The following is a 23,616-nucleotide window of genomic DNA, read 5'->3' on the forward strand; positions in this document are numbered from 1 at the left end:
TTGTCTCCTTGCCAGAGGCTGACTTCCACCTTTTAACGCATAACTTTGATTCCAGCACAAGACTTCATTATTAGATTGGGTTACAATGAACACTTCCACAGTGCAATTTTGATGCATCCTCTATTGGATTACATTTTTCATTCCAAATCCTTCAGATATTTCTTTTCCTGAGAAATGCATCTAGAAAGTGAAAAACAGCACTGAAAAAGGCAGAGGATACAAGCAAGGTGCTGAAGTTCCATCCAAATAATTACCAATTTTTGCACTTAAGCATCCAAGCTCCACTGATTCCATTTAGGATCACTTCACATATTGGTAGTAAGGTTTTGTGTGGTATGGCAGACCCATCCTTCCTAACACTGGCATCACTGCACCTTACCTAGATGGGGATGGGATGGCAAGGACACACCAGTGAGAGTGATGGATTACCCTGCCCCACCCCAGCCCTCTCCAGGTAAGCTATAGCTACTCTGATGTTGGGAGGGCACCTTCACACATCCACTCCACCATATTGGCCATTGCATGAATGGATGGAGAATTCCATCCTGTCCACATTTTTCTAGATGGGTGTACACAGGATACATTGACTTAAAACGATGGAACTTAAGTGTACCTAACTGTATACTAGATGGTAATCAAGCGATTACTCTTACTTCAAGGTACCTCAGGCCACTTACCCACAGTAATCCATTAGCAGAGCTGAATGTGAGGCAAGTATATTATTTATTCTACATGCTAATCTTCCCATGATGAGCATAAGATAAGAGTTTTCATCAACATTTTGTCTAAAGCAGTTTGAGTGAAACTTCTGAGGAATGTTGAGCCCTGCAGAAAGCTGAAGTATTAATAAGCATCAGGGATTGAGTTGAAAGGAACAACTTCTGCACACCTTTATATCTAGATTCACTAATAGGCAAAAAAAACCTTGCGGTTTAAGCCCACAGCTATTTCTATCAAACTTTAAAAAGCAGGGAAATTGGGCAGCTATAGTGAATGCACCAGGGGAGCAGGAGACCTGAACTCCTCTCTGAGATATTGTACTGCCCTACAAATTGGTCAAAATGCAAACACCATTTGGGTTGGTCTTTCACAGACCAATCCACTTGCTGTGTAGCTTGGAAGAATTTGGTAACATGTGCCTCTGAGCATATGGTGAGTGGTGGCAACACCTGCCATCTCCAAAGATAATTATATTTTTGTATGTTTGTTGGTGTTCTTACATTGCTTCTTTCCTGTGTTACTAATGTTTATGAAGCCCCACTTACCTGCACAGCATGGATAAGCGGGGCATAGTTGCGAGGATGGAGCGATGCTGCCGCGGCCATCTTCGTTAAGGGCAATGTCGCGCATTGCAGCGTTATGTGTGCGTGATGTGCGGCAGGGAGGGGCGGGGACATGGGCCTATTTAAGGCCAGGCCACCCCTCCTACCTCCTCTTTCAGCGAGTGACGCCCACCCCACCCTCCCTCTCTTATAGTGTGTTCAGTGGTCGCTTCGGAACCGAGTAGGAATTTTTACACTGCCCACCCTTGTTTGGCGGACAGGTTTTTTGCCTACTCCACACTGTGAGAGTGGGATGGAATCAGGTTAGGGGGCATTGTGATTAATAGGTGAATTTGGTTAATTTGGCTATTTTGTTATGGTCGAAGTTTAATTGCCCTAGGAGGGCAGTTTATAATTGGGGCATTGGTGTGGGAAGGTGCGGAAAGGGAAATAGGTAAGGACAGCTCGGTGGCCCCCTTAGGCACCTTTGGGGGTGATTGGCAGTTCCAGAGGCATGTCTGTCAGAGCTCTGTAGCTTGAGGGCAGGATATGGGCTGCTTTTGGGGCCAACTTAACTCATCCACCTGAGGGTTGTGCGGCCCCGGGGGTGGTGACCTGAGAAGGCCCCCCTACTCACCTACTGGGTGTGGCTGGTGGAAGGGGTAAGCAGATGGGGCTTGCCTTTGTCCCCAGCAGGGGCTGGTCGCCCATGAGCTGTATGGCAAGATGCTTCCTTATAGATAGTTCCACACCTAGGTTTCCTTCTGCAGGTCACTTTAAAAGGTGTTTTTGTATAGTTTAATAAAGTGGCCCTTGTTCAACCCAAGCTGATGTGTCCTTGTCTTATTTCGCCCCTTCACTTGCAACTACAGAGAATGTGAACTAGAAAATTTTATTTCCCTCACTGTTCATCCCAGAAATCTGTGTCAGATTTATTTTTATTAATTTCAAAGCCTTTTTATTGGTCAGTGTCATATGATGGTGAAGACAGCCTTTTGTGTTTCAAATTGGAGGTTATGTTCTATTTCTATTTTGGGTGCATTAACAGTTGAATCTGGACCTGCAGTGTGATGAAAAGTCAGACTGATTCCATTATGTTGCTACTTCAGCAATGACTCTAGCTGTTGGAAAAAAGAGGATGCATGTTTTCAGCCTGCTATGTTTAAACCACTTCATTTAAGGCAAGGTGGACACAGTCAATTAAAAACATAGAGCACACCTAGAATTTTGCTAGAATATATTTCACCTACCACGGTTTTATCTTGTGCAAATTGAGACACTCCTGAGGTCCACTGGAGACTATTCTGCAGAAGTCATTGCCCTTATTCCACAATTATGTTTGGAATTTTTTTTAGTGTGAATTTTGCAAAATGTTGCTGTACTTCACATATTCACAAAAATAGAAACAAAAGAAAATGATTTCCTATAGGAAATGTCACTAAAATTGCAAAGGAAATCAGACATATTCAAAGTGACCATCTGAACTATATCAACTGTCTTAATAATGTTGCTTCCTCCCTGCTAAAACAAGATCAGCACAGCACATGTCTTGTTTCTATTATTTGGGCTGATTGCAGGTGTTGCCACCACTCACCATATGCTCAGAGGCACATGTTACCAAATTCTTCCAAGCTACACAGGAAGTGGATTGGGCTGTGAAAGACCAACCCAAATGGTGTTTGCATTTTGACCAATTTGTAGGGCAGTACAATATCTCAGAGAGGAGTTCAGGTCTCCTGCTCCCCTGGTGCATTCACTATAGCTGCCCAATTTCCCTGCTTTTTAAAGTTTGATAGAATAGCTGTGGGCTATAGGTATGTTCTTAAACCGCAAGGGTTTTTGCCTATTAGTGAATTTCCCTGCTTTTTAATCCGGGAGGTAACAAATGGGATCCTGTCCAAGTTTGCTGAGAATGGATTGATCATTTGCATGTTTATTGAGTTCAATGGGATTTGCTCCCCTGCAATCATGCTTAGGATAGGTGAAACTGACCACAGAGGGTGGGGAGGGAAGGAGGAGGGAGGGGAGGAAACACAGAGGGGAGGAGGGGGAGAGGAGCAGAAAGGAGGGGTGGAGAAGGACAGGTTTGATCATTTGCATGTTTACTGAATTCAGTGCGATTTACTCCAGTGCAATCATGCTTAGGATAGGTAAAACTGACCAGGGGGGGAGGGAGGGAAGGCTGGAGTGGGCAGGGGAGGAGGAAGAACGAGGAGGGGAGGGGAGGAAGAAGGGAGAGGAGAGGGGAGAGGAAAAGCAGGTCTGATCATTTGCATACGTATTGAGTTCAATGGGATTTACTCCTATGCAATCATGGTTAGGATAGGAAAAACTGACCATGGGGAAAAAGGGGGGAGGAGTATATTGGAGGGGGGCAAAGGAAGGGGGAGAGGAGGGCAGGTCTGATCATTTGCATGCTTATAGAGTTCAATGGTATTTACTTCCATGCAATCATGCTTTAGATAGGTAAAACTGACCATGGGGAGGAAGGGGAGGGGGGATTGGAAGGGGATGGGAATGGGGAGGGAGGGGCAAAGGGGCAAGAGGGAGAGGATAGGAGGGAGGAGAAGGGAGGCTGGGTTTGACCACTTGCATACTTCTTGGGTTCAGTGGGATTTATTTCTATGCAATCATATTTGAAAATGGAAATGGACTGCCTTCAAGTCGACCAGACTTATGGTGACCCTTTGAATAGGGTTTTCATGGTAAGTGGTATTCAGAGGGGGTTTACCATTGCCTTCCTCTGACGCTGAGAGGCAGTGACTGGCCCAAGGTCACCCAGTCAGCTTCATGGTTGTGTGGGGATTTGAACCCCGGTCTCCCAGTCCATAGTTCAACACTGACCCAGGGGAGGGGCAGGGAGGGGAAGAGGAGGGAGAGGGGAGGATATTGGGTGGGCGGGCACTGGGCAGAGGGGAAGCCACTTTCCTTTCCAAACGGAAAACCTTGTGAATACCATGGAAGACAAACAAAGGGACTTTGATAGGCTGGAGCATTGGGCTGAAAACAACAGAAGGAAATTCAACCAGGATAAATGCAAAGTTTTACACTTGGGAAAAAGAAATCAAATGCACAGTTATAAGATGGGGGATACTTGCAAGAAGGATCTTGGAATTGTCATTGATCACAAGTGGAATATGAGCCAATAGTGTGATGTGGCTGCAAAAAACGCAAATGCAATTTTAGGCTGCATTAACAGAAGTACTACTGTAACGCGCTCTACGTGGGGCTGCCTTTGAAGACTGTTTGGAAACTTAAACTGGTACAAAGAGCTGCAGCCAGAGTATTAACAGGGGCTGGTTACAGGGACCATACAACTCCCTTGTTACAACAGCTCCACTGGCTACCAGTTTGTTTCCGGTCACAATTCAAAGTGCTGGTTTTGACCTTTAAAGCCCTATACGGCCCAGGTCCAGGCTATTTGTCAGACCGTATCTCCCTATACGAGCCTGCCCAGGCCCTGAGATCTTCAGGAGAGGCCCTTCTCTCAGTCCCAACACCCTCGCAAGTGCAATTGGTGGGGACGCGAGATAGGGCCTTTTTGTGGCTGCTCCTAGGTTCTGGAACTTCCTTCCTAGGGAAGCACGAATGGCCCCCTCCTTGCCATCCTTCTGTCGGCAAGTAAAGACTTTTTTATTCCGACAGGCCTTTGGGATAGAAGGTGTTTAGAATTGGGCTTTACAAGGCTTGTTTTATTGTTTTACATTATTATCTGTATTATTTTAAATTGTTTTTAGATTTTTAAGTGCCTTTTACGGTTTTAAGGTTGTGCATAGTTTAATTGTATTTTAATTGTATGTTTTTCTATGTTTTTAACTACATGTAGTTTTATTTGTAAGCCGCCCTGAGTTCCAGTTTGGAAAAAGGGCGGGGTAAAAATAAAGTTTCATTCATTCATTCAAGTATAGTTTCCAAATCGCGTAAAGTATTGGTTCCCCTCTATTCAGCACTGGTTAGGCCTCATCTTGAATACTGCATCCAGTTTTGGTCTCTGCACTTCAAGAAGGATGCAGACACACTGGAACATTCATTACATTCATTACATGCCACAGCGGGTTTGAAGCAAGTTTAAAGCAGACTTTTTGCAATCTGTTTGTGGCACTATCCCAAAGAGCAGGTGTTTAACAAGCAACAGTAAGAGTCATATGATGACACACTGAACATTTAACAGACATAAATTTTATAATATTTATTGATAAATCACCTAGTATTTAAAGGAAAGGACTGAATTTAGAAGTTAAAGGCTGTAATTCTATGTTCACTTTCACTTCAGGAGTAAGCTGCAATAAACTCAGTGGAACTTATTTCTGGTGATGTGTGTGTGTATGTGTGTTCCCATCCCCACTGTCTCCCACAGCCTGCCCTTTCCATTGGCTCAATCGCCCTGCCCCCACCCACGCTCTCTCACACTGCCTGCCTTCCCCACTTCCTGAATCTAGCTTGAGGGAAGGAGAGAGTCAAAAAATGGGGGGGGGGAAGCTTTGAAGAACTCCGCAATTTTTTAAAGTCTATTCAGAAGCTCTGCTCCACTTACCTGGGAGTAAGCCCCACTGAGCTTAATGGAATTTACTTCTGAGTAGACAATTTTCCTCCTTCCTTCCCTGAAGCTCATTGCTAGCACACACATGCTCTGCTCCAGTTACCTGGGAGTAAGCCCCACTGCACTCAATGGGACTTACTTCCAAGTAGAGTTTTTAAAAAATGAGTCCTTCAAAGCTCCCCCCCCATTTTTTGACTCTTTCCCACTCACCTCCATTCTGCTGCTGCTTTCTCCCTCCATCGGCCATTTTCTCTCTCACACACACGTGCTTCCTCACACAGAGCAAGCTCAGCAGAAGGCCAGTGTCTGTTGCCCACCAATCACAGAACCAGACTTCCCCTGCTTCCTCCAAGTTAACGGGAAGGGGAGGGGGAGGGAGAGTAAGACGAAAGAACTCTTCTTCTGCACATACGGTACGTTATGATCCACTTTAATGCATTTTTAAATAAATTAAAAATAAACCATGCCATTTTTTAAATTTAAACCTACTACAGATGAAGTACTGTGTATGGGGCAAGCTCAGGGATTTGATTAGGGATACCTTACAGTCATCTCTGATTTTTAATGAATTTCAACAGATTATGTCAATTTCTCAAAAAAAAAGTCCAAACGGCTTCTAGTTTTTTTCCCTTCTGTTTTTCACTTTAACCTGTGGATTATCCATGGGGGGGGGGTTGTGTATCACCAAGAAAACTTCCAGAGTTGTAGAGCAAGCGATTCTGAATCCAACAGTATTGTGTTTGTTTTGAATTGGGACTATACAAAGCACCAGAAAGGGGTGAGGGTGGTATTTTCATTTAACATGGTAGAATGCGAAAAATCCCTACTGACCATAGTATACAGCCACTCTCGTGGCTGTATAATAATTAGCTGCGGAAGCCCACGGCAGTAGCCGAAGGCATTGCCCATTTGGTGCCTGTTTAGTGCCTGTGAGGGCCTGTGCATATACAAAGTTTTTTTCTGGATTGCCATCATGAAGTAAGATGGTTAGGTGATTTGAAATAAGATGGCTGTGGTCACAGGATAAAACTACAACTAATACCACAGGCCAAGGCTCACAAGGAGAGAGGGGGGGAACTCCATGCTGCTGCGGGGCAACAGCTCCCCTCTCATCATGAAAGGGAAATAAATACCTGTGAGCTGCTGACTCAACGTCATCACCAGCAGCAGCAGTCACAATGAGTCAGAGAGGCCTGGGGGCCAATAAAGAGAGTGCCAGATGCAGGAGAAGCTGAGGCCAGGGCTTACGTGGGGGAGAGAATGAGAAACTCCCTGCCTCCAATTCTCCCTCTTCCCTGTTGTAGCACCCAGCTGAAACTTCTTTTTTGTTCTATTTTTGTTCCATCTTTTTCTGTGAAACTAGATATAGGCACCTCAGTAGTAATATGAGGGTCTTTATAATGGAGATTTATTTATTTTTATTAATTGTATTTGTATACCACCCCATAGCCGAAGCTCTCTGGGTGGTTTACAGTAACTAAAAACATTAAAAACAAATATACAAATTTAAAACACATCTTTTAAAAACAATTTAAAAACACAATTAAATTTTTTTAAACAGTTTAAAAAACACATGCTAAAATGCCTGGGAGAAGAGGAAAGTCTTGACCAGGCGCCATCACTGTTATCTTTTCGGCGCCAGGTGCACCTCGTCAGGGAGATCATACTATAATTTGGGGGCCACCACTGAGAAGGCCCTCTCCCTTGTTGCCACCCTCCGAATCGGAGGAGGCACCGGGAGGAGGGCCTTAGATGTTGAGCATAGTGTACGGGTGGGTTCGTATTGGGAGAGGCATTCCATCAGGTATTGTGGTCCCAAGCCATGTAAGGCTTTATAGGTTAAAACCAGCACCTTGAATTGAGCTCGGAAACATACAGGCAGCCAATGCAAGTGGGTCAGAATTGGTTTTATATGTTCGGACTGTCTGGTACTGTTACCAATCTAGCCACTGCATTGATTGTTTTCATTTACTTTTTTCTGACTGACTGGGATGCTCTCTGTGAGATGATGAATGTCAGATATGCTGGTGGCTGTGCCAGACACCCTATAGGGTGAGACCCTGTTGGTGCAGATGGGCTTAATCTCTCTAGGTGAGAAGTGGGGAGAGGGTGTTTGTATTGCCTCAGGTGAGAGATGGGTGAAATGAATGCTGTTGCATTCTTTTCTGCTGCTATTGAATTGTTTTATTCAGTGGGGTTTTCCCAACCTTGATCGCTGAATAAGTTGAACATCCAATTGTTTGAGTGAAATGACAATTGAGTGGATGATGTAATGTGGTTGCTTGTAAGAGTGTGAGTGTTGTTGAATGATTGTGTATGGGGGAGGGGAAGTATATGTTCAGATTAGTTTTGTGTAGAGTGTGTGAATGATTTTGATGACTTTATTATATGTTTCTTATTATGCAATTTTTATGATATACACTAATTAAGTTACATTTTGTTGTTGTATCTTGATGATTTTTATATGATCTGCTTTTGTGGTTCTTAGTTGTTTTATTTATGTATATTGTTCAGAGATATTTAATGTTTAATTATATTATTTAAAATGTGGAATTAATTGTTATAGAACTAGTACTTTTTGTTGGTTTTGAACATAGATTTGTACTGTATTTTATTTTTTATACTGATTCTTTTTGTTGGGGTAGGTAAACCACTTAGATATTTCTGTTGAAATATAAGCAGTATATAAATCAAATCAAATAAAAAACATGTTTACTAAAGTGATATTAGAAATAATTTTGGGTGGGTTTTTCCTGAGACAAAACAACCAAAAGTCAAGCATTTTTAATCAGACTAATGAAACTGTGCCATTGGATCCCATACATTCTTTGCATGTGACTGTGCCAGAAGAAAAGCTACCTGTCCTTTCACACTCTTGCTACACAATTATAAGCATGGAGCTCCACTGCCTGGATACACTTAACGCAGCCTTCCCCAACCTGGATGTGCTCCAGATGTTTTGGCCTACAACTCCTATAATTCCTGACCATTGACCATGCTGGTTGGGGATGATAGGAGTTGTAGTCCAAAAATCTGGAGGGCACCAGGCTGGGGAAAGGTAGCTTAGTGATATGAGAGATTTCCCACATTATTCTTCTTTGAAGGGAAAAACAGGATCAAAGTTTTCTTCAAAGCTTATGCAGTATGGGAAAAGGTAGATTTTATAAATGGACTGTTTCAATATTCATTTGTTTTCCCTTCATTTTTTCCTTCCTTTAAAAAGCAGCAGCAAATGATCATTAATTATGCATTCAATAAAGCTCATCAGCTTAATAGCTGTGTGCACGTTTAACTTATATTTAAATTTTAACAGGTCACTGCTCATTTTCCCACATTTTAGTTTAACTCTGTCAGCAATCAATAAATGAAGGATTCTGAACATATAGCTCATTTTGGGCGTCCTGTTTTGGAAGCTCCTGTCACCAAAAGAACAGAGTGTTCTTTCTCAAACTAGCACTTTTTTCCTAACATGAACATTTTGTTTCAGTAATTTGGTGTCAAAAGATTAACAGGCTTTGGGGGTGATGGGGGGGTGAGATCCATCAAAGCATTTTTATCTAAAATTACTGCTCTGTAATTTTTTTTTACTTTTGAATCTTCAAAAAGAGTAGCTGTCTTTTGACCATCTCTAGGTTAACTCACAAATGAATTAGTGACAATAAGCCTCACAATAATTGTTCATTAGAAATATCTCTATTGCAGTTAGATTTGTGTCTAAAACAGTGTTGAAGATGAGGATATTTTAAGATTTTTTCCTCCTGGTCATTTTTGCGCTTCTGTTAAATAATAAACACAGAGTTCTTTTGAGCAGTTTCCATAATGTACATATTTCCTTTGCTTGACTAGAACTATCATTCTAATTCACCTGCAGAGTAGGATCTCAACCAAATAGAGGTCTCTAGATTACCTGAACAGGAAACTGGTACATGAGTAGGGGCCATGAGTTGTGCATGCCAGTTCAACATCCACATGTGCTGGCTCTGCCAACTCCATTAAAATACATAAAATGCATTATGCATACACATACATATAAACATACATACATGTATATATGTGCATACATATATGAGGGAGTGAGAATAAAAGAACTTAAAAGATAAAAATAAAAGATAAAAAACGAACATCAGTCCAAGCCATAGGCTCTATGGAACAAAATATTTTTTACAAGTTTCTGGAAAACCATCAGGGAGGGACCAAAACGGGCTTCTTGGGGCAGGGAATTCCAAAGCCTGGGAGCCACAATTGAAAAGGCTCTCTCCCGTGTGCCTGTCAATCTTCTTTCATTCCAGGCATCCAGAGGAGACCAGAGGCAGATGATCTTAAATCCAGGGTAGGAACATGTGGACATAAGCGGTCCCTTAGGTACACTGGGCCAAGGCCGTTTAGGGCTTTAAAGGTCAAAACCAGCACTTTGAATTGAGCCCGGAAAGAAATTGGGAGCCAGTGGAGTTGATAAAGCACAGAGGTGATATCCAGTTAACATTCTGGCTGCTGCATTTTGGACCAACTGTAGTTTCTGAATCGTTTTCAAAGGCAGCCCCACATAGAGTGTGTTACAGTTCTCTTCCCAGGGAACTTTGGGAATGTAACACAGCTCATAACTTATCTATTACCTCCGTTCCCTCCTCCAGTCAACATGTGTCATCCAAGTTTTTAGGTCATATGTGGCCGGCAAACTGTCTTCGGGCAGGCTGCATGGTACTCCACAGCCACTGTTGCTGCCCAAGCAGCAATCCCTGAAGTCCAGGAAGACTCTAGAGAAGGGAGATTTTGGCCCACTGTCATGCCCCTAGCTTTGGAACCAGCTGCATCCCATCAGGGGTGAAGAGGAAGTCAGATTCGGGCCCATCCCATGACATTGCTAGGGCCCACCTATAGCATCATTAAGACTACTCCATGACATCACTAGGTCCTGCCCCCAAAATCTCAGAGTTTGGGATGCTTCTGGCAACCCTAAGATGAACAAAAAGAAGGAGGCAGCAGTGGAATGGAGATGAAGTAATGTGGAGATGATAGATGACAATGTGTGTGTGTGTGTTAATACTGTATTTGCACTTGTTGCACAAAGTGGCCTCTGCCGCCCTCCATAGCTACTTTGCTGCGTTTACTTTTTTGCACCCCAGCGGAAAACGTTTGCTTGGGCTGGTGCACCTTAGTTGGTGGTAGGGCAGGGTCCGGGAGGTGGTTGAGTGAGATGTGCCACAGCCAAGGCCTTTTTAAAAAAGTAACTTAAGTGTAATTGTAGTGATTACTTTTGAGTGGTGGTAAAGTAATCAATTTCTTTCAGAACAATTGTAATTGTAATGGTTATTTATTCTTTTTGGGGTCATGTAACAGTAATTGTAATTTATTTCTTTTTTAAAGTAATCTTCCATGCTCTGGTCATGAGAAAGTTTGGAGAAAACCCAGCTTTTATGTGGACTGCTATTCATTGTGTCTCATGTGCTGCAGATGGAGATTAAGAGGTTGTGGGGAAGGAAGATGGTTGACTTTGACTAATGCCAGAGAACAGAGATGCCCATTTCTGCTGCAGAATTAATTACTGAGCGAACAGCACTTTGCACAAAGAAGCTGGGTAACAAAATTTCTGCTTCATATGGACTGAGTGCCAAAAATATAACCACTCTCTTTTCTTTAAAAGAAAAATAAGGAAAAGTAGAAACCCTAGATCTGGAATTGCCTCTGGTTTCTGTCACATAAGACATCAAACAATCAGATAATTTTCATGATTCCTTGTATTGCAGATACAGCAGATTCTACATTATAAGAGAAAAGGTCAGCAGAACACACACACAGATATGCATATCATGTTATATATATATAAAGCTGCAATCCTAAGCATGATTGCACGGTAGGAAATTCCATTGAACTCAATAAGCATGTCAATGATCACACATACCATTCTCAGAAAACTTGCAAAGGAATCCCAAACTTGCAAAGCACCCGCACCTCTGTTATAACAAGTGGGGAAATTCAGTAACAGCTAAAACCACTTGTGGTTGAAGAACATAGCTATAGCCAAAGATATTTCTTTCAAACTTCAAAAAGCAGGGAAATTGGGTGGTTATAGTGAATGCACCAAGGAAGCATAGTGTAATTAATTTTGATCTGATGATTCAACTTTTCAGAGAAGTGGTTATTATTATTGTTGTTGTTATTATTATTGTTTACCAAGGCCTGGAGTGGAAGAAAAAATAGAAAAAACTTGGCCTGATCAAGATGTATGTGTTCATCCTGCAAAGCTTAAACCACTCCTGTTAAGAAAGGGTGGGCATGGTCCATTCAAAACGTATTATTCCACAATTGTTTTTGGAGGTTTTTAATGTGAATTATACAGAGTGTTGCTGTACTTCACATATTCCCAGAAACAGAAGCAAAAGAAAAGAAAAAAAGAATTTAACATAGGAAACTTCACTAAAATTGCAAAGTAAATCAAACACATTTAGTGAACACATGAACTACATCAACTGTCTATATTGTTGCCTCCTCCCTGGTAAAATGAGACCAGCACAGCACAGCACATGTCTTGTTGCTGTTATTTGGGCTGATTGCAGGTGTTGCCACTGCTCATATGCTCAGAGGCACATGTGACCAATTTTTTCCAAGCTACACAGCAAGTGGATTGGACTATGAAAGACCAACCCAAATTGTGTTTTCATTTTTACAAATTTGTAGTCCAGTACAATATCTTAGAGAGGAGGTCAGGTCTCCTGCTCTCCTGGTGCATTCACTATAGCCGCCCAATTTCCCTGCTTTTTGAAGTTGGATAAAAATATCCACGGCAATAGCTATGTTCTTAAACCGCAAGTTTTTTTAGTTATTAATAAGTGATTTATATGGGACACATTGACAGCTGTGTTAGCATTCCATCTCAAACCATGACCTAGTAAGAACATAAAACAAGCATAAAATGAACATAAAATGAGCCTTGCTGGATTAGGGCTCACAGTGGCCAAGCAGATACCCATGGCTTTAGTAAATATTGTGTTAAATATTTATTTATTTATTTATTTATTTGCATAGGATGCATGGAAAGTTTGAAATTGCTCAGAATTTTATATTAAAGTTTCTTACAGTGAATTATTTTTAAACATGAAAATAAAAAATAAACTGAGGATACTGGATAACATCTTGATCTTTTTTATTGTGGAAAGCTTTTTGAGTGGAGAATGAAGAAAACTAACAAGATAATGTAAAACATCTATAATTTGCTGAGACACAACATGAAATAAACATAGAAAAAAATATAATGTTGAAATTTAAGATTTACTATAAGGATGGGTCATAGCCGAGCAAATACATTAAATGGAATAATCAATGGGCAGAACAAAAGGATCATGATGTACTTTAAGTGCTAATGAGGCAATTTATAAAGATGGTGCAAACTTGCATAGTGTAAAACATTGCATAGTTTAAAGGCCATAATTAAGATGTAAATCTAATTCTGCTCAGAACCAGACGAAAACTGGGGGACGCAAGGTTCCTACCAACCTTCGACTGCTGTTATGTAATGCCAGGTCTGTGGCTCAGAAAACCTCGCTCATCCATGATATGATCTTGGATGGGCGCGCAGACCTGGCATGTATTACGGAGACTTGGCTGGACGAAGCCTCTGCTCCAATTCTTGAGGCCATGTGTCCGCCAGGTTTCCGTTATGCACAGCAGCTGAGGGTGGGAAGGTGAGGAGGGGGTGTGGCAGTCATCTATCGAGAGACCTTGGTTTTCGCCAGACCTCCTCTCCATAGGACTCAATTTGTTGATTGTATGTACTGGAGGCTGGGCCCGAAGGGCAGTTTAGGGATCTTGCTGGTGTACCGCCCACGCCGCTGCACAGCAGATTCCCTGGCCGAGGTGCTGGAGGTGGTCTCGGCTGTACGGGTGTTGTCCCCAGAGCTGTTAGTGCTGGGTGACTTTAACGTGCATGCTGAGGCTGCTCTCATAGGAGCCCCTCGGGATTTCCTGGAAACCATGGCTTCCTGGGAACTGCACCTAAGTAATACTGGGCCCACCCATGTAGCCGGTCATGCTCTCGACCTTGTGTTTGTCCTGGGAGAGGAGAGAAGTGGTCTGAAGTTGGGAGTGATTCACGCCACTCCTGTGTCATGGTCAGACCACTACCTGGTAAATATGGACTTCTCGTTGCCATGCCCCCTCCGCAGGGGCGAAGGACCTATTAAAATGGTCCACCCCAGGCACCTGATGGATCTGGATGGATTCCTGACTGCGCTTGGGGAATTGGAACCTGCTGAAGGTCACCCGGTCGAAACCCTGGTGAAGGAGTGGAACGTGGGTATCACCAGGGCATTAGACCAGGTGGCTCCGAAACGTCCTCTCCCCCTGAATAGAACTCAGCTAGCACCATGGTATACACCGCGGTTGCGTAGTCTGAGACAGGAGGTGAGACGACTAGAGTGCCGGTGGCGGAAATCTCGCTCCGAAGATGTCCGGACACAGGTTAGAGCAGCAGTAGCTGCCTACCAAGTGGCAATAAAGGCAGGAAAGAAGGCTTTCTTTGCTGCCTCTATTGCGTCTGCGGAATGCTGTCCCAGGAGGCTGTTCCAGGTGGTCCGAAGCCTGGTCGGTCCAGTTGCTCAGGAACCCATGGAACAGTCAAAGGCCTCCTGTGACTTATTAGCAAAGCACTTCGCTGATAAAATCGAACACTTACGGAGCTCGATCCCATGCGCCGTGGACACAGTGGATGAACCAGAGTTGGCCAGTTGCATGCCGGTAAATTGGGATCGGTTTCGGCTTCTCCCTTCTGAGGAAGTGGACAAGGTGCTTTCATTTGTGAAGCCAACCACTTGTCTTACTTATCCTTGCCCTTCGTGGCTCCTTATGAGCTGCAGAGAGAAATTGGACGAAGGGATCAAAGCGGTGGTAAACGCATCCTTGAAAGAGGGTGTGATGCCATCAGTCTTCAAGGAGGCAATTGTAAAGCCCATCTTAAAGAAGCCCTCCTTGGATCCCCAAGTGTTTAATAACTTCCGCCCAATTTCGAACCTGCCATTTCTGGGCAAGGTCATTGAGCGAGTGGTGGCCAACAAGTTGTCAGCACACTTGGATGAAACGGATTACTTGGATCCATACCAATCGGGTTTCAGGACTGGTCACGGAACTGAAACAGCCTTGGTCGCTCTGGTAGATGATTTGAGGAGGGCATTAGATAGGGGAGAATTCACCTTTCTTGTCCTCTTCGATCTCTCAGCGGCTTTTGATACTGTCGACCACAGTATCCTTTTACTTCGCCTGGAGGGATTGGGAATTGGAGGCACTGTATTACAGTGGTTCCATTCCTTTCTCTCTGACAGGTACCAACAGGTAGCGTTGGGGGAAGAGGTTTCAGACCCTTGGCCTCTCAATTGTGGTGTGCCACAGGGCTCTATCCTCTCTCCCATGCTATTTAACATATATATGAAACCGCTGGGGACAATCATCAGGAGATTTGGGCTGCAGTGTCATCAATATGCGGATGACACTCAGCTCTATCTCTTGTTTAAATCTTCACCAGAGTCGGCTGTGGAGACCTTGTCCAAGTGCCTGGAATCCGTGAGTGGATGGATGGGAAGGAACAAGCTGAAGCTGAATCCTGATAAGACCGAAGTACTACTTGTGGGGGACAAAGGAAGGTTGGGCGATATTGACCTGAAGTTCAATGGGGTGAGTCTACCCCTGAAGGACCAGGTCCGCAGCCTTGGGGTTGTGCTTGATTCCAGGCTGTCCATGGAGGCTCAGATTTCGGCAGTGAGCCGGGCAGCCTGGTATCAACTACACCTCATATGAAGGCTGCAACCCTACCTTCCTGATCACCAGCTCCCACAAGTGGTACACGCCCTGGTCACCTCTCGTTTGGACTACTGTAATGCGCTCTACGTGGGGTTACCCTTGAAAATGGTTCGGAAATTACAATTTATACAAAACGCGGCAGCTTGATTACTTACAAATAGTCGCCGCCGGGATCACATCACACCAGTGTTGTTCGATCTACACTGGCTTCCAGTTGTTTTCCGAGCCCAATTCAAGGTGTTGGTATTGACCCTTAAATCCCTACACGGTTTTGGCCCAGTTTATCTCACGGAGCGCCTTCAACAGCACCAATTATGCCGCCTGACAAGATCGGCCACACAGGGCCTTCTCTCAATCCCGCCAACAAAAACAGCCAGATTGGCGGGTACTAGAGAGAGGGCATTCTCAGTGGCGGCCCCCACTCTTTGGAACTCCCTCCCACAAGATCTCTGGCATGCCTCTTCCCTAAATGTATTTCGGAAAGCCTTAAAGACCTGGCTCTTTCAACAGGCCTTCGGGGTTTCTGGGGAGGGTTAACTGCTATAACTGCAATGCCTCCTGCCCTCTTTTAATACTGTTGTTGCAGATTTATTGATTTTACACTGTTTATATTGTATCACTGTATTTTATTAATTGTATTTTAATGATTTTGTACGTCGCCTAGAGTGGCCATTGGCCAGATAGACGACACAGAAATTAAATTTATTATTATTATTATTATTAATTCTCTCTTAGTTGGTTGCTTAGAGAAAGTCAAATAGATGTTTGTCCAGTTAGCATCTACAGTAAACATAATATCCCAGGGAAGAAAATTCAGGATTGGTTTTTTCTCAGAAAATGAAATTACTGCCTTATGTACATATTCTCAATGAGTGCATTTTAACTATTCTCACTCCTGTTCTTTCAGACATCATCAACTAAATTGCCTTTGCCTCAAATGGACACTTTGATTCCCCCCTCCTCAGTATAATGCAATTTTAGTTTCTAAAGAAGAAGATATAGATAGGCAGAGATAGTTTTTGCGTGTAATGGTACTCACTGGTACCATCACTTCTTTTTTTGCTGCCCATGGCAGCCATTTCCTACTGGCACACATGACACTTTCATGAGTGCTGGGACCTCTCTTTTTTAAACAAAAAATAGCACTGTACTGTGTATAGGTATCTATGAATGAATAAATGAATGGGAGATACTTGCAAGTCTCTCCCTAGAAATGAAATGAAAGGAGTTTATGTTCTAAGTGCTAAGCTCTAAAGTTACTTCTAAGCTAAAATTTGTCATATATAAAGTCACTCACACAAGAAGAGTCTGAAAGGGAGATATTTTTGCCTCTAGAAGTTATGAAAAATATAGGGCAGAATCCCAAAACATAGCAAGCCAATGCTCACAGGAGTCCACCCAGCTCTTCAGACCTGGATCTGGGGTTTGGTGTAGAGCTGACGAGTCCTGAAAATCAAAAGCTTGGTTTCTAGCAGGATCAAAGGATGACGATCACAAGAAGAGTTTTAGACCCTGGTAACAAGTTCCATACCACCAAGTAGAAACACTGCAAATTAAAAAAAAAACACCTCCAATACAAACTCTGACCACTCATAACTCAGTATGAGGACAAGCATTATGGTTCCCGAGTTCTCCTTTAGGCCATATTTTACATCACAGAATTTCAGTCTGACTTTCTCTAATAGCCTGAATTTCAGTAACTCTCACTACACTACACTACACTCCCTGTGAGCAACAGGAATTCATGGGCGCAATCCTACTTCCTAGGTGGGTACAGAACAAAGTGTGGATCAGCTCACTGGAAGCCTTTCAATGCCCAGGCACTGCTGCTTTGTACAATTTCATTTCCAGAACATTCCCTTCAAGGGAAACCTTCCCGTCCCTCTTGTTGAAGTAGTTAGTGTGAGTGATCTTCTTGAATTCCCTGCAGGAGCAGCACCATAAACATACATGTGCAAAATGATGAACAATTTCACCCCAGCACATATGCATGTACACACACTAAATTGTTGATTCCATTAGTATAGTAAGCACATGTTATTTTTCCTTCACCAATCATTCATTCATGTGAGCATTGCAATACATGAACGTGTCACCTCACAAATCTCAATGCAGCAACTTCTATGAACTTCAGTGGTGCAAAATGAACACCAGAGATTGCTTAGAATGCTGGAGCTAAGATCCACAAACTATGTAACATTGCTCAGCTAAGTGGGAAACTCTCATGTGAAAAATAGTCACTAAGAAACTTGTGAACTTGCTTACAGATACACAAGCTTTCTTTGCTATATATTCAACAGAATCTCCTCAGTAGGCAGTGAAGAAGGACAGCAGACATGAAGAACCTCAGGCCCGGGGTTCTAAAGTGTCTCCTCAGGCCATATCTCTTTCCTAGTCACACATCCTATTCCCAAACCACAGCCCTCACTGACCCTGTTTTTGCACCCTCTTTGAGTGATTAAGCCTGGATGGAATCAACACTAACAATGCATAGATGGAGGACAGAGAAGGATGTGAGAGTATGTGTAGAAACTAGCCAACTGTATAAAGGTATAATTTGCATGAGTTGGTCTGTTCACTGTGGCCCCCACCCTCCACTAACATGTGGTCCCCCAAAGATTTTTCAAACTGAAAAAGTTTATCCCCACCTGAATTATATGGAGAGGGACATAGCTCGATGGTAGAACACATCCTTCACATGCAAAAGGTCCCAGGTTTAATCTCTCACATTTCCTGGTAGAGCTGGAAAAGACCCCTGCCTGAGACCTTGAAGAGCCACTACCAATACCGAGCTAGATGGATCAATAATGTCACTCGAAAGAAAGTAGCTTCCTATGACAGAGCTTGATCATCTGCTCTATTTTCCAGGTTCTATGCTTCTTCACTAAAATAAAAGAAATAGTAACCCAGAACTAAAAGTATTCATATACCCCACCACCACTTTCATAGGATCATTCATCAACATTAGGCACATTTCCCCTTATTTGTGCATTTTTGTTTACATATTGTTAAGTTGGAGAACTGCATCTCCAAATTTGGAGAAGTGCACATTAATTAGGATAGCTGCGTTTCAGTTCATGCATTGATTCGAGAAGTGCAAATTAGGTAGTTTCTCATTAAAATGCAAACAAAATTGAGTTTCTCCCCCATCCCTTTCTCCAGCACAGTTTTAAAAGATTGGCAGCTTTAGAATAAATCCATCTTATTTCAAAGTAAAAAGCACATTTTGAATTGACTTCTCACTTGAAGTTATTTAATGCCTTTATCTGTACAATTTATGCATTTCATCACAGAGCATTGATTTGTTTGCTTTCCACCATTCCTGGTATGACAGCATGGTGAAAACAGTAATTTCTCTGTGTTTGCCATTTTGCAGAATACAAAAGTGTTTGCAACAATTTGCAGGAAAGCACTAATCACAGCGAAAACATTTTAAAGTGTCATAATACACAAGGCAGATTGTTTCACATTGATCCACTGTGTAGGTTGTAAAGAAACAGAAGTGCTTCAGGTCTGTATTAATTATGCTAAATAGACTATTACTAAGACTAAAATAAAAGTGTAACTGGCAACTGCAATTAAAGGCCTAAGAAAAAGCTTTAGGGAAACTTCTTTCATTTCAAATACACATACACACACCCCAGAAATAAGATTGTGCTGTACCAAATGAACATTTTGTGTTCTGTACAAAAGCTGATTTACTCACAAGAGAATGTATTAACAATAAGGGTGTAACAGCTTGAGAAATTCAGATCTCTGGTGTTTGTGGAGGGAATATAGATTAGTAATAGGGAGAGCACATGTCTTTCATGCATCCACACATCATAGCAAAGGAAGAGACCAACTTGGCTTTAACCATCAGCCAAAGATGCAACAGTGGCAGGGAACTTGCTTCATTTACATGAATTTACATAAATGTGGTTGCATTTTCTCTCCTCCATCCCAATTCCTTTTTTGTTCATGTCATGCTTTTTAGATTGAATGGCCAAGGACAGGGACCATCTTATTGATTGTTACTTGTAACCCACTCTGAGAGCCATTTTCAGATGAAGAGTGGGATAAAAAAAGACTGAATTTGTGGAGCAGCAGTAGTTATTTCCTTCTAATAACAATTCTTAGGATCCAAAAGGAGTGTTTTCTCACTGTACATTTGTAGACGGATTCATGATGTTGCAGAACACTTTCACTGGACTTCACAATATGCCTTTATAAACTTTATTTAACAAGATTTTTCTTATATTACACTGTTACATGAAGATGCATGAAAACCGTCGTCTTCTGGAGTTGATAGTTATTACCTAACTTAAGCAATGACTCAGTATTGCTTTTTATTAGGGGAACTGACTTAATGTAAATCTACATTTAGATGGCATTTATAATTTATAATTATTTTATTATGGTCCACAAATCTAGCCGAAGCAAGTGTGTCTACTAGCCCCATTAAAACATAAATTAGTCACAACTAGTTTAAGAAGATTTTTAATAGAAATCATGGCCTGTTTCTATCCCCATTTATTCTGAAGGAAGTCCTACTGCTTTCAAAGGGACTTATCAAGTAAGTCAATAAAGCAAAGAGGCCTTACTTCTGAGTAAGAACACCTAGGATTGTGCTGTTAGTTATGCAAACAATGGATGTATCCCCCCAATGAGTTTCCAGTCAGGCTCAGGGAGGGGCTTCACATGAACTCCTTGTGCATTGAAAGCAACCATGAGGAAGTCATGGCATTGTACTAGCTAGCCCCATTCTGCCATGGAATCCTCAAGTGGAGGAGTCCTATGCATGTATGTTGCATGCATGTCAGAGCCTTTCTGCACTTACCATTTATAATGGTATAGTTGCTGTGGGGGTGGGGGTCAGATTTTTTGCCATACTACCATATGGCATCATCATTATATAGTTAATATTCCAAAATAACATACTCAAATACAGTTTTTTCTTTCACCATAATAAATAAATATATAAACAAACTTTTGTGAAATATCTGAAATAGATTCTCAATATTTTCCTTGTGGAATGTATACAAGCATCATTGTGTGGAATGTGTACAAGCATCATCCCAGTTTCTGTGTGGAAGGGGTGGGGCTTGGTGGATATGGTTTTGGAGCCACTTCCTTCTCACTAGTGTGAGCTGTCACTTGCAAACTCAGAGGAGAGATATTGCAGATAGTGTAGGGGCTTCAGGGAGAGCTGCAATTTCATAGTGTCACAGTTCCTTTTGACAGACTTCTTCTAACCTCCTCTAGTCCCATGCACAAAATTAGAACTCTGGAATACTAGGCATGGTATTAAAAAAAATGTGAAAGGGCTGTTCCTGTGTGCATGCCCATAACTCCAACATTTACAGGTTGAAATGTATATAAGGGATGTGACTAAAGCCACAGAACTTCCCTCGATTCAGGCATAACCCATAGGGTTGCTATATTCCAGTTCCACAAATCCAGGCAGGCTAATATGCATATTATGCAATAATGTAAATTAAGTAAATTAATGGTCGCATTGTCCAGTTGTGTAAATTAAGTAAATTAATGGTCGCATTGTCCAGTTGTTTTGTTTTTGTGCCTAGTAATTACCACCAAAAACTAGGGGAGGATATGAGGAATCTTTTTTTAAAATAAAAAACACCTTACATTTTCAGCCTTAAATGACTTTAGTTTCTAATACTATGGAATATTTGTTTATTAAGAGGATTTATATCCTGTCCTTCCACTGTTAAAAACAAGTCAAAATTCAGATAATAATTTTAGAAATACTATAAGTTCTACATCTAAATCCACTGTGCTACTGGTCCAACTTTGTAAATAATATTTCCCTGCTGATTTTGTTCCTTATAGTTCTTTAACATCTGTTGTAGCTTACTAATTCTGTATTGCAATACCGTGATGTTGGTCTGTACAGAAGACTGCAAAATATACGAAATATCTCTCACTGACTTGTGAAACTTTACACTGAACATCTATGCTAAATGAAGCAGGCAGAATAGCCTTAACTGGGAACAATAACAATATATTCCAGGGCTATGGGAAATTCTGATCATATCCTCAGTAAGAGGTAGTGAAAGAAAATGAACAAAATCTATTTGAATTACTCCATATATATATATTTTAAAAAATATACACAGAAAATCTAACAAACATAAAAAATAATTCAGGCTTCAATCCAATACACACTTACATAGCAGTAAATCTCATTGAACCCAATGGAGCTTACTTGAGTAGACATGTATTGGATTGCACTGTAAAGTATACAAGTTTACTAGACTCAAAAAGCACATATAAAGAACATTTAAAAGTACATCTAAAGAGATAATCTGTCTGATCATATATTCTACTACAGTAATCAACACATTTATTCTGTTTCTCCAGAAAGATATATTTTGTCCCTCTACGTTTAATATTTACTCCTCATCTTTTTAGCTCCGTTTAAAAAAACCTATGGGATAACACAGGAGCAGCATGGCTATAATATGTGATCCATGCAGTTTGTAGCAGCGTACTACACAGGAGAATGTTATTATAAACTACGAATCAAAGTCTATGTAGAACATTGGTGTGATATTAGAGTTACCCAAGACAAAAGGTTTTAAATCTTTTACCAAAATTGTGACGGGATTTTAGACTTGATTTTGTAGACTAGAAAACAGATTAGCAGGACCTCCTCTATGACTAAAATATGCTCTTACATTGATCGCTTTGGTTTGAACATTGCCTGGGACTCAGGAGCTGCCAGTCTTCTCCCCCTCCTACAAGGAGCCGCAGCACGATTTGACTCATGCACGAGAAACACCATCTCCTGGACTCACCATAGCAACCTGACCAAGCAGAGGGCAGCTGCAGTTACAACAAAAAATTAGTCGTGGGGAGCATGTTTGCCCTCCAAAGCTCTAAAAGAAAAAGCAAGGAAGTGACATAGGCTTACGGGCTTTATGGATGGAGACTGGCATCGCTCTAAAGCCCTGGTCATCTCTATGGTGAAAACTCTAAATACTTTGCATTGGAAGTCTGGGAAAAATGGGCAGAAAACTGCCTCCACATTTTACCTTCTATCTCTGGATCCACAAGGGCTAAAGAACTTGCTTTGTTAAAAAAATGAAAGCTGAGAATCCATGGCACCTAATGGACTAAGTGAGTACCAGGTGGCATGGAAAGAATCTGGGTAAAACCCAGCTAACTGGGCAATATGGCAGCCGTAATAACCCACTATTGTGTGGGAAGGACAAGCCCACTCTCTAATAACAGCAAAGGTGCAAACAACCAGCTATAAATTCACTTTTAAAAACATTGGCTCAAACAGCAGCTATACCACTATAAATGGTAAGTGCAGAAAGGCCTAAGGCCCTTTCACTCTATGCAGCTGTTGAGTGGCATGGCCAGCTCATGCCTTTGTCATCAGGGGCATGGCTAGCCGGAGCAAGCCCACAATCTTCTCATATCTGTTTTCATGCATGAGGGGATTCATGGGATCCACCTTTAGTGAAGCCTACAATGGTCTGTGTGTGCACATTCTGAGCTTGATAAGGCCTAATGCAGGATAAGTCCAGGTTATGTTAGGGCCCCTAAGGCATGTCAGGGGGCATCTAGCATATCACTCAAATTATGACTCCTTGACTTGCATGTGTGGCAAGGTTCAGTATAACGTGGGTTATCCATTTATTATGCCACACCTTTAATATGCTGTTCCTACTAACACTCATTATTATAATTTAAAACTATAAAAATTTGGACTTGTCCACTTCTAAGAGACAAAATATGGCAGGAATGCAAAACAAAAGAGCCAATTAGTCTTTTAAATATTAGGGTTGTTGCTGTTTTAAAGAAGACATGTTCCCTAATGAGTCTTTATTGAATGATTTAAAATACTTTGACTACAGTCTTGGAAGTGTATCCCATTCTGATTGATTGTGCTGGATTTTGTGTATACAAAACTATGTGTCGGATTACAGTCCAAGACAAAAGTTACTTGTAAACTGAACATTCTACATGTTACAATTCATTATGCAGAAACTGGTATTCAAACATAAACTTTAATTC

This window comes from Rhineura floridana, chromosome 9 (genome assembly GCF_030035675.1).
Source record: "Rhineura floridana isolate rRhiFlo1 chromosome 9, rRhiFlo1.hap2, whole genome shotgun sequence".
NCBI lineage: Eukaryota > Metazoa > Chordata > Lepidosauria > Squamata > Rhineuridae > Rhineura > Rhineura floridana.